General features: G+C 41.3%; 1 protein-coding gene across 5 annotated transcripts in view; it reads right to left on the minus strand.

The window, feature by feature from the left end:
* Positions 1-12,522, minus strand: part of NHSL1 (NHS like 1) — a 331,325-nt gene that overhangs the window by 59,352 nt on the left and 259,451 nt on the right. The window lies entirely within an intron of this gene.

Raw genomic sequence — 12,522 nt, forward strand, 5'->3', positions numbered from 1 at the left:
ATTTCCACTGTGCCTTCTGGCTATATGATTTGGTCTTTTCCATTTCTTCGTGAAAAAAAAAAAAACATGTTTGTATCTGCTTATCTACAGTTATAAGTAGGTAACTATTTTTAAGCTGTCATAATAATAAATTACACAACACAGTTATTTTTTGGCATATTAACCCAAGATGAAGCTGAGTTTTTGAGTAATAAAAATACAAAAATAAGCCCCACACGTGCTCTGAGAAGAAGCTGATTCTTTACACGGTAGCTGGGCTGCAATGCATGTGTCACTCAAACAGTTGGGAAGCAATGGATTCCCAGACAGCGAGGGGGCACAAGGTCAACCAAGTAGACCCATTCTGGCAAGTGCAAGTTTCTTGGTGCATAGCTAGACATGGTGAGACAAGTGAGGCTTTTCTTTCTTTATCAAACTCCATTTATTTTCTGATTTTTAAGCTTCTAGACTTGAAAATGTTCTTCCAATAGGACCAATCTTCTCTACTACAAAGACTTTAAGAATACACATATGACGGTACCAGCAAGATTTAAACCATGTTTATAGGTAGAGGAAATGTGCGTGGAAATTGCAAATTATCATTTAAAGATAATAAATTGGATAGGTGAACATATTACAGAAAAAAATTGTAGATGCTCAGAACAGACTTCCAACAGAGGTAGAGAGTCAGACAACAGTAATAAACACACTTGGAAAAAAACATAGATCTATCCTCAGACAAAAAAAGGGAAAAAAAAAGGCAGGCCCTTTGAACATTAAAGTGGAGTTCCACCCTAAAATTGAACTTCCGTCCATCTTCTTGCTCCGGGTCACCTGAAAAATAAATGGATAATCGCAATTTTTTTTTTTTACTTACCTTGTTTTAGAAGATAGTATACTTACCTTACTTCCTCTTCCTCCCTCGGCGGCCACGGCCCGTCGTCACTTCCTGGCTTGCAATGATTCCTGGGAGCTGAATGTCATCGCCCCCAGGAATCAATGCGCCTGCACCGGCCGCGACGTCATTTCCGGTGCAGGCTTCGTCATACCTTGCTGAACAGCTTCTGAGCATGTGTATGGATGACGCTGCAGTGGGGCCGGTGCAGTGCATTGTGGGACCGAAGAAGACGGAAGAGGACGCAGAAGAGGATCGCGATGGCTTCAAGCTGCCCACACCTGAAATGTCAGCGCTGGACAATACATTTTCAAGGTAAGTATTTCTTCTTGCAGGTAAGTGCAACCCGGGACAGTTCAGAGGCTATCCATTGTGGAATGCACTAGCCCTGACTGTCCCGGGGGTACTTTTATGTATTTTTTTTTGGTTTTAGGTGGAACTCCGCTTTAACTTTAAAAAAATACAATCTCTCTACGATCTATCTGGGAAAAGTATTTTATTTAAAACCAAACGTTTCTAAACACTCTTTGCTTGTCTATGGCTAGCCCTAAAGGCTAATACACACATAGAACTTTCGTACGATTTTCGTGTAGTGTGTACACAACTTTCTACAGCCGATTCTGACTAAAAATTGCCAAAAGGAACAGAACAAACAATTTCCATTTAATGTGTACCGGTTTCATACTATTTTCATACAAGAAAAGTCAGAAAAGTCAGAAAAGAAAGACTGCGCATGTTTAGAAGCAATAAACAACAACAAAAAAAAGCCTTTGCCGTACAAGAATCTTCGTACAAATTTTCATTCATTGGTTTCAATTTGCTGTGAAACAACGAGGAAAATTGGACGATGGTTCACCCAATTTTCTTATTGTGTGTACCCCATCTAAGCTACCCACAAACATTAGACAGCAATCTGAATAAACGTATAATTTCGAGCCGAAACCTGCTATGTACTGCCATACATGGCACCATAGTTGCAAGTGCTGCAGTTAAATTGGAATATGCAACAGGGAAGTGGGTTAACGCCAGGGAATACTGTATACAGGTATGTGCATTTGTTAACATTTTAAATGTTTGTTATCAATTGCAGAGATTTTCCAACATGTTGGAGAATTTCTGAGACCAATAATTCCCTTTTCTCTATAGTCCATCCACCCTAAGTTCCTTGCACTAGTGTGGAGACAGCACATGCATTTTTAATGATGCCTTTGCCTGGTAGCATTGATAATGTCACACACATTATCTCTTCTCCCACCCATCACCCCTCTCCTACAGTCACATTTCCAGTTGACCTACTCAGTGCAGCCATCTGGGGCAGACACTTCCATAATCATTCACACTGGATGCCTGCAGCCTGCCTATGTGAAATGACAATCGACCCAGCAACAGTGCAGCTAGTAGATTCAGCAGGTTGCTATGTGCTACCCCACCTCAAGTGTTCAACAAAAACCTGACAATAACTGTGGGAATAACAAATAACATAAGTGGAATGTAATCTTAAATCTCAAGAAAAAAAAAAAAAATTCAAAGGTATAATAAGATTAGTAGTAGTATATGATAACCGCAATAGCATAATCATTATACAGTACATGTTGCATATCCAACTAAACGAAACAAGGCAACGTTTTAATATTTGCATGTAACAATTATTAAATAATTAATTAATTGTGGCCGACTCGTTCCATCTATGTGTTTATAACTGCCCATTCATCTGCAGAAGAGTCTGATATATCTCCTTTTCAGCAGCAAGTATCCCGATCTGGAACAGATTTAGCCTTCCATAGCCAATGGAAAATAGAAGATTACTTGAAAGTCATGTATAGATGCCAATCGCATTCGTCATCTTAGGGATATCTGAACGAATAATTATCAAACATGGAACATAGTCCACAAAAATGCTAAATGTTTGCAGGTATAATATCAAATGAGCCAAATCTCAAATGAGCTGACTTGTGTAGAACATTTGCATATACACCTAAGAAAAGGCAATTTACTAAAATGTATGTATATATTTTTTTATATCTGTTCAATAGGTGCAAAAAAAAAAAAAACTGTTGATCCTGCCAGAAATTTTATCAGCTATAATTCCTGTGCACTCCGCCTGTGCTACTCTTATCATGTAGCATTGTTCCCAACTTTCTCTGAGAACTTCAAAATTCCTCCCTCTATGTTATAAAGGAGAGGAAAGGGGGAAGTTATTGTAAAGCCGGCCATAGGTATAGATGGATCGAATCTCAGCTGGTTCAGCAGGGACCGCTCGAGATCCAATCCATCTATGGGCAGGCTGATTGTACCCAAGTTGATCCGTTGATCGACTTGGGTACAACCAGAATGTTGGATTTTTAGCATGCGATTATTGCTAGTGGCTATAGCCACTAGCAATAATCACTGTGTTCTCCTGTCAGGGATGGCTCCCCCCCCGCCAGCAGAACACAATAGTTCTGCAGTCAGTGTTGATGGGAGAATCAAGTGATTTTTATTCCTGCAACAGAAAGAAAATCGCATCATCTATAACCTGCTTAATCCTCAGATGACAACATTGCTTCTCCATTGATATAGTACAGTGAGTGTTGTCACCCTAGGACAGGAAGTGCATTATTGACAGGATCACCAGGTGAAAATAAAGAAAAAAAAATCTGAAAAAAAGGAAAATGGATGCAGCTACATCTAAGGACTGGTACGATTCACTATATATATTGTCTTGGGTTTACATGCACTGTAAGATAGACATGCAGAATAACTGTAGAGCTGATTCAACGTAGTCCTTCTGTGTAGATAGTTGTCACATGTATGGGTTTGGATTGCTCCAGCTTTGTTTATATGGAAGAAACGTTCATCCATATGGCCATCAGCAGGGGAGGACTGGGCCAGGGGGCAGGGGGGCAATTGCCCCCTGGGCCACTCTGATGTCCTGTAAAAAGGCTGCACTGCTTCTGCCACAGACATGCCTAAAGGATTCCTGGTGAAGAGAAGTAAAAATTCCCCACCGCTGACCTACTGAGTGCGGGTTGAAGACAAGGACAGAGCGCAGGCCTCCCCCCCCCTAGCATGGATAGTGTAAACTTTGTCTGCGAAGAGGTTAGTTCCATGCCCCACTGGAGACTCTCCTCCCCTGGCCAGCCCCAACCGAGCTGTCCCAGCTCCCCCCAACTACCCCCTGCTGGCCAGGTTGGGAACCCGGATTCAGCCAGTGAGTAGAGAGAACCTGGAGAAGGGCTTCAGCTTGGGGGTCAGGAGGAGGACGGGAAGAGGGGGAGTGGGAGGGAGCCCGAGTTGCTGCACCATGGGCCTCTGGTTTGTACCTGCCCCCTGGGCCGAAAGTTGCCAGTCTGCCCCTGGCCATCAGCCAATGCGTACAACTCCCAAATGACCGTTTATATCATTCCCTGCCTGACATAGATGGTTGGAACTAGTCTTGATATACCTGTTAATTCTGGACAGTTTTATAAATGCTCAGATGACCACATGTCACTGAGAAGGAGACTCCTCAGAGGGTTTAACCTGAATGTGTATGGCAGCTACACAAATGCTCTCTAGATTCGGCTGGTCCCTTATCACCAATGTCAGAGGTCCACAAAAGCCTCTTTCATATCACATCCCCCATGTTTATATTCATTCTGTGAGTATCCATGCCTCTGACAATTGACAAATCACAAAAGCAGCACTGAAAGGGAGTGAGTGATAAAGGAGAACTGAATTAGTTATCAGGAAGCACATGCAAACCAAACCAAAAGACTTCTTGTCTGTTCACTATGGCAATAAAGATATACAGTATTTCCATTGCTCTGCTAAGAGATACTGAGTATGACTGTGAAAATATACGTCATTTATCAACAGTCATGAGTCACCTATTATTAAAACTGAAATTAAGAATCAATAACCTTTTGGCAGTATTTAGAATTTAAGGATTTTCTCAATTTATGTTTTCCCATTGAATCTCACCTGGCCTACAAATGAAGGCATCAATAGCACTCTTCTGTTGCCAGCACATGCCAGTGGTAGATGCCTAAAATGTCCTAAGTTCCATACCAACAAAGAACCAAGAACGCACAGGTGTGAAAAGAGCCACATGCTGGCTATTTTGTGCTCAATCCATGTTCAACTCAATGAAAAAAAAAAAAAAAACTGAAGCGCTTGGGAGGAGATCCTGTACTAACAATCCGATGTTAGTACAGTGATCTCACCCGCTGAGCTATTGTGTTCTGATAGGGGGACAGCCCACCAGCCATAACACACCAGTCAGTGCTCTCAGCCATTGGCTGAGAACGCTGATCAGACACCGATCAGCAGACCTTTTTTGGTCATGCCCCTTTGACAGAAGCCAGACGTTCGGCTGGCTTCTGTTGGACCGACTGCGGTACATATGGTCAGAGTGTCAGCCGGTTTCTATTGAACCAGCCAATACCATTCGATATTCGGCCCGTGTGTACGGCCCTGAACTGCACAATTTCCATTAAACTGAAGAGCTTGGGAGGAGGCTGTGTACTAACAATCCGATGTTAGTACAGCAATCGCACCCACTGAGCTATTGTGTTCTGACAGGGGGAAGGCCCCTCCAGCCAGAACACACAAGACAGCACTCTCAGCCATTGGCTGAGAATGCTGATTAGATGCCCATCAGCAGACCTTTTTCAGTCATGCCCCTTCGACAGAAGTGGCATGACTGACAGGGGGACGGCCCCTCAGCCAGAACACACAAGCCAGCGCTCTCAGCCATTGGCTGAGAACGCTGATTAGATGCCCATCAGAAGACCCTTTTCAGTCATGCCCCTTCGACAGAAGCCAGGCATCTGGCTGGATTCTCTCAGACCGACTGCCTTACATACGGACCAAATTTTGGCCGGCTTCCACTGAACCAGGCGATACCATCTGATATTTGGCCCGTGTGTACGGCCCTGAACTGTACAAATTCCATTAAACTGAAGAGCTTGGGAGAAGATCCTGTACTAACAATCTAATGTTAGTACAGCGATCTCACCCACTGAGCTATTGTGTTCTGACAGGAGGACGCCCCCCCCCCAGCCAGAATACATTTGTCAGTGCTCTCAGCCATTGGCTAAAAATGCTGATCAAATGCCGATCGGCAGACATTTTTCAGTCATGCCCCTTTGACAGAAGCCAGATGTTCGGCTGGCTTCTGTCGGACCTACTGCCGTACACACGGCTGAATGTCACCCAATGAACCTGCCGATACCATCCAATTTTCGGCCTGTGTGTACAGCCCCCAAGTGTACAATTTCCATTAGATCTGCCAACAACCATGTAGTACAAGGGCCTGTCTGACTGAAATTGCCTAAAACTGAAAAAACTGTTAAGACAGACCCTCATATTATATAGGTTTCGTAGCTCTAAAGGATACCGTACAATAGACACAGCAAGTCAAAAGTCATTCATTTCTATTTGGCCCGTTCTAACTGCCGAGTTGTTTCGACTTGAAAAGTAGTTTGTGCACTACTTTTGGGCCGACTTCAGTGCGACTTCCTTCTATAAGGAGGGACAAGTCGCACTGAAAGCCGTGAACAAGTAACACTACAGAGTCGGGCTAGAAGTAGCACGACTCTGTAGCCGCAGCAGTGGAAACGAAACGCTAAAGGCCAACAGGAACACGCTGGCACCTGATTTAAAGCACACAGATGGATGAAAAATTATAACTGTTAAACTATAGACAAAATACAATATAACACTATCAGACAATAATTAGCTAAACAGATATAGCAGTTCTGTTTTTCACCAAGGACTAGACCCTTTTCCTTCTGGCAGCAGAGTTTTGCCAGATAAAACGATGGACACTTGTAAACTCGTGCAACGCGTTAAGGTGCGTCAAGCATTCAGACGGTTATTCATTTCATTGGCCATAATAATAGTTAATAAATTATTATCTATGGGATTTTTTCTGCCTCTAAATGCCTATGTGTGCATGGACACATAGGCTAATATACAGGGTTTTTTTGGAGCAGGGAAAAATGCGAAAAACCCCTAGGAGCAGCAGAAAAAACGTCCAGGGTGCATAAGGCTTCTTCTTTCAGATTAAAAAATTAACACATACCTACCGTCCTTTAATACGCGACTATAGACTATTGAAGTCTTGTTTATTTCTGTGTATATTTTGTACCAGTCTAGAGACGTTACAACCCCTCCTGCTGCACTTTGTGCAATTTTGTAATGTTTTTGTATTCAATTCTAGTAAAATTGCAAACTTTCAATAAAAATGTACTGAACCAAAAAAATAAATAAATAAATGAACATTTCTAAATAGCTCTATAATCAGCTTAAGAAATTGGAATTGGCGCCAGTGTTCCCAACCCCTATTGACCAGTTAAGATGACGATAGCAGACCTGACTTATTGCATACGGTTTATCTTGATATAAAGCATCAGTGATGCATGCCATCATTTGAAACATAGTGTTTGTGCCATTGCATATCTTAATTGATTATACACAGACAGGCACAGAGTGGTCACGTCATAGATGAAAATCACGTTGTGTCCCAATTTGATCTGAGAAGCATTTAATTAACACAGGCAGCAGGAAAGGTTATGTGTCCTTTAAATGTCAGAGCCAGTATATTCGTGCATTTAAAACAATACAACCATGGTTAAGCACTACACTTTTAAACTGAATATGAACAATAAAGATGTTTTCAGTAAATATTAAATCCGTGATTATGGCTAGACAAGGTGCAATTCAACACTGAATAAACAGAAAATGGATCACAGAACCAGATACGGGAAAAAAATATGTCTTCTAAGCAGCCAGGAAAGCAAATACAAGAAACTTGTGAAGTGCCACATAAAGTACAGGTAAAGGAACCCATTATCATTAGATAAAAAGCCAACTGATACTGATTCAAAATACTCAGATGATAAGTACTCTTGATGCAAATGATTGCAACAGATAAGTTTGCGGCACCAAAGTTGAAAGTAAGTTCAATCACTCAGACTGGAAATGTATTATCAAATTTAATCTGTAATCAAAGATAACCAAAAGATAAGGCTGCTGCCTTTTTTTCCAGTGTATACATCAGATATCTGCCAGTCTGTGACCACTTATGTGCTAGACATAGAAGTTAAAGGTCTTTCTTAAAAGGAAAAAAAAGTGTTTCAATTGGAAGTGGTTAAAGCGGAGTTCCGGGCACAAAAACGATATTTTTTTTTTTGTGCCCCTCCGCTAGTTCGACATTACCTGAAAAGGAATTGGATAGTTATTTTTTTTTTTGTTCACTCACCTTTTAATTGCAGATCGTAAATACTCACCTCAGAGTACTTCCTCCCTCTGCGCCGCGGCTCACCCCATCACTTCCTGTCTCGCTATGATTCCTGGGAGCTGAATGTCATCGCTCCCAGGAATCAATGCGACGGCACCGGCCCCGCTCGTCACTTCCGGGCGACGCCCAGAAGCTGTGGAGGAATGCGGCGCCGCACCGGAAGTGACGAGAGGGGCCGGTGCAGGCGCATTCTGGGACAAGAAGATGCGGAAGAAGACACAGAAGAGGAACGCGCCGGCTTCAGCTGCCCACAAGAGAGATAGAAACGCTGTGGAAGAAATTTTATAAGTAAGTATTTCTTCTAAAAGGTAAGTGTGAACCGGGACAGATCAGAGGCTAGCCATTGTGGAATGTGCTAGCCCTGACTGTCCCGGGGGTATGTTTATTAAAAAATGACTTCTGTGCCCAGGACCCCGCTTTAACCAGACATGAGTCGCCCTTCCATGTGCTCCTTCCTGCGAAGGCCAGGTATAGGATGGGGTGGTTGCCATTTGTTTGTACTTTGGTGAATCAATGAGGGAACGCACTGGATACCTTCACTGCCATTGTGTTATTGCTGGGTGTCCAGTGTGATCCTATACCTTTAGGGAGGGGTGGGCACTCTCTGGTAAAACCTGCCCTTAATCTGTCCATTTTTTTTATATGTGCTCCAATTCTGGAAACTCTCAAAATTGATAGGACTGCAGTACACTGTCGTGAAGTGGCCCTCCAGTTTACGCATATATATTTGCAAATGTGTGCAAACTAAACCCCTGATTTTAACGTGAACTGTTAAAACCAGTTAAGAGGACAATTCATTTGTTGCAGGCTGGTTGGCAAGTGAGCTGGGAATTTTTCCTTTGTTTTTTTTTAACCAGAAACAAGTGTCTACTAAAATTAGATTGGTCCTAATCTTCTAGATACTGACATTTTAAAAAATAACTAAAGGCAAAGAGTAAAAATCAGCATATTAATGTAGCATTATTAAAAAACAAAGTTCCAAAATTGCAGCCCAGGTTTTGCGCCACCATCTTTTCCTGGCAAACCCACTGGTCACTGCTCAAGCAGCTTTTGAGATATGTGACATGGTACATGGAGCTGGTACATGTCATTCTCGCCTAGGCCTTAATGGTGGCAAGGGTCGGTGACAGAATAAATAAAATGTAAAGAAATATATATATATATATAGTCAGGTTGAAAAAAGACACAAGTCCATCTGGTTCAACCAATATATAAGCAAAAAAATAAATAATTAAAAATTGCCATTTAAGATTGTACATGATGGGGGGATGTTGCAGAGGGGAAAACTCCCTTTTGAGACTGAAGGTCCTCTTTAAGTTGCTTAAGCTCCTTTATTCTCCTAATAAATACGTGGTGATCCTGTCTATTTAAAGGGCTTTTTTTCTGTAGGGCGACCATGCCATTTGGCATGCAGTTGTCACCCTGTGCAGCAGCATTATTACTTAAGCTGATGAATAGGGTTATTAGCATTGTCACTCTATCTCCTTGCCAATTTGCACAGCATATATATAATACAACAGGGGACCCTGCATTCTGCAGTAAGTGATGTAGCACCCTCTTGAATCCTGCCTATTGGGTTCTTGGTGGATCTTGTAATAATGTCACTGGGGCAAAAAATAGAGAATTTATTACTCCTTAGGAATGTAAGTATAAAATACAGGATGGAATTTACAGGGGAGTGAGAGAATTTTAGAAGAAAACTGTTAAGACTATACATTGACCTAAAGTCTATAGGTAGTATTATTTCCTAGAAGGCAACACAAAGAAGGTAATTCATGGGTCTAGAACAACTGGAATGGGCAACTTTAGACAGCAGCAAATGATTAGCTTCCTGATCTTCATGACTTTGTTGCTGACAAATGTGTCTGACAACATCCTCCACATTTATAAAACACATCCGCCAAGTAGAATCACCTCCATGTTTGAGCCACATTCACCTTTGTGCAGCATCTGGATTTCCTATTTTTCACTAGGGAGACTAAATCTAATTAAGGGTTAAGGTATTCATCCTACAACCTAAATTACATTCATCAGCCTAAATCTACCACCTACTCCGACAACTAGATCCTCATTTGTTACATATTCAACAAACTGCAAAGGAAGATTTTAGCATACAGCCCTAATCTGCATCTGGTCCTGCATCACATATTGCTACAAAGAGTATATTTTTTTTGCATACTGGAACCAACCATATGGTCAAAAAGGTGCTGCACTGACTCCTGAATGGTCATGGTGGTTAACATAAATAAGAGGTCTTCATCGCCCCCAGAAACTTGTTGAAAAGTGCAAAGCTTTTCTTTATTGCATGATCACATAGAAGGACAAGGTCACAAAACCATGTTGGGAACTGCAATGGCCGATGTAGGATCTATGCCCCATCATATCTTAGTATGCAATAAGAAGGAGCTTTGCGCCTAATGTTTCAATTCCAGAATACAGCAGAATATAGCAGGGCTAAAGCAGGAGAAGGGTATATTTTATATATGCATCTATGAGACAGGAAGACATCAGGTACTAGAAAATTCAGTTTACAGTTTATATGTGATAAAATGCATGTTTCAAATGTTTGCCCTGTTATACCTTGTGATTATAATCTTTCTTAGTTACTAATACCATTTTATTTCTCACTGGCTCTTATGGACAATGATGCACACCATTTATTTCAACAAAGTGCAAATTTTTATAAAAGCTGGTGATACAAATGAATTCACTGTGGGAGAGCTGACATCAACAAGAAGAGTTTAATCCTAGGAATGTCTTGTTTGAATCAAATTGGTGGAAAAAATCAATGATGCAATCAGTGTGAATGAACTTTCAACCTTACAAAAAAAGAAATCAATAAGGTTTTAGCTCCTCTGTCCCAAGATATAGCATTTCTAAACCACTCAGACCTATGAAGTAGGAAAGAGGTTTATTTCTTCTATAAATAATGAAGCTCGTTCATACAAACATGCTTACTTAATAAGGTAGCACAAAGAGTAACGACCATGGAAAAGTAAAGTAACTGATAGCAAGCAGTAAAGAGAGAATGGAAGGAATCCCCGATGCCCACATCTATGCGTGTAGTGTAATGGTGAGTGTAAGGGTGGAAGAGACAACCTCAGCCTGGGCTCCTGCCAGGCCGCGCTAGAAATGATAGCAACAGTACTGTTGAAAATAAATAACTTAATACGTTTAAGGCCTAGTTTACACTTTTGGTTGGGGGCCGAGTTTTTACCACACCATCTGACCCTCCTTCCCCATTCCCAACTGCAGAGGTCCTGCCACGGAAAACATTTTGGCAGCTGCTTGATCCCTACTAAAAATTTGGCCATAATTGTGAATTAAGAGATTCTTCCGCCGCTTGAGTCCCAGGGCTGGGGTGGAATCAGCTTATTTTACTGGGTTTCCTTCCTTCCTTGTCCCTTTTCACTGGGTGGAGCAGCTGATATCTTACTGTATTTATGACATATTATTGGAATCTCCTCATTGTTTCACAGAAGCTGAAGAAGTTCTGAACCCACAAAACACATTGACTATCTGCCAACAGGGCCCCCCAAATTCAACAGCATGGAGGAAAAGGGGAGATACCTTTTTTTTTATTTTAATAAAGGATAAATATAAACAATGCTGGAGGGTTTGGGCATTGAGGGCAGAGAGTGAACCTTTTTTTACACTTGTGGTGGAATTCATTGCTTTGTAATATTGCATTGGCCTTCGGTGGCACATATACATGCATTTTAAAGATTTAATGATCATTTTTTTTAGGTCAATATGAATCAAAGTATAAAGAACTTTACGCTAAATGAAGTTGATGTCTTATACCATGGGTGGCCACCTTTAAAGTGTTTTATTTATAATGTTATGAGGGCAGCTGGGGCCTGATTGTGTGATCCCAGCAATCTCTGACTGCCCATAAAATAAAAGATGAAATATGAATGGTTGATCATGACAACAGTTTACATCTTGGGCTTATTTTCTTTTTTCAAGCTTTTAAATAGATTTAAGTCCTAACTAGGTCCTAATTTAGTTCGCCAAATGTTGTGCATCATAAACAATTGCATTTTTTTAATATATTTTTTTACTTCTTTCATCCTTTTTGCATCCCAGTTCTGCTTTCCAGCCACTTCCTATCCAGCGTCAGCAGCAAATCATTGCTTTGAACTGGCTTCCAAATTGTGACATCAGTGGACCATGTTTGTTCAATGTGTGTAAACCCAGTCACTCTAGCCCCATCATGAAAGCATGTGACAACTCAAGAACACAGAAGCCAGTTGCAATTCTTAGATTGTAAGCACTAATGAGCATAGCCCTCTGATTCCTAAATGTATTGTATTGTACTGTCTACTCCCAAGTTGTAAAGCGCTGTGTAAACTGTCGGCGCTGTATAAATCCTATATAATAT

The sequence above is a fragment of the Pelophylax lessonae genome (genome assembly GCF_965119305.1).
Source record: "Pelophylax lessonae genome assembly, chromosome: 3".
Taxonomy (NCBI): domain Eukaryota; kingdom Metazoa; phylum Chordata; class Amphibia; order Anura; family Ranidae; genus Pelophylax; species Pelophylax lessonae.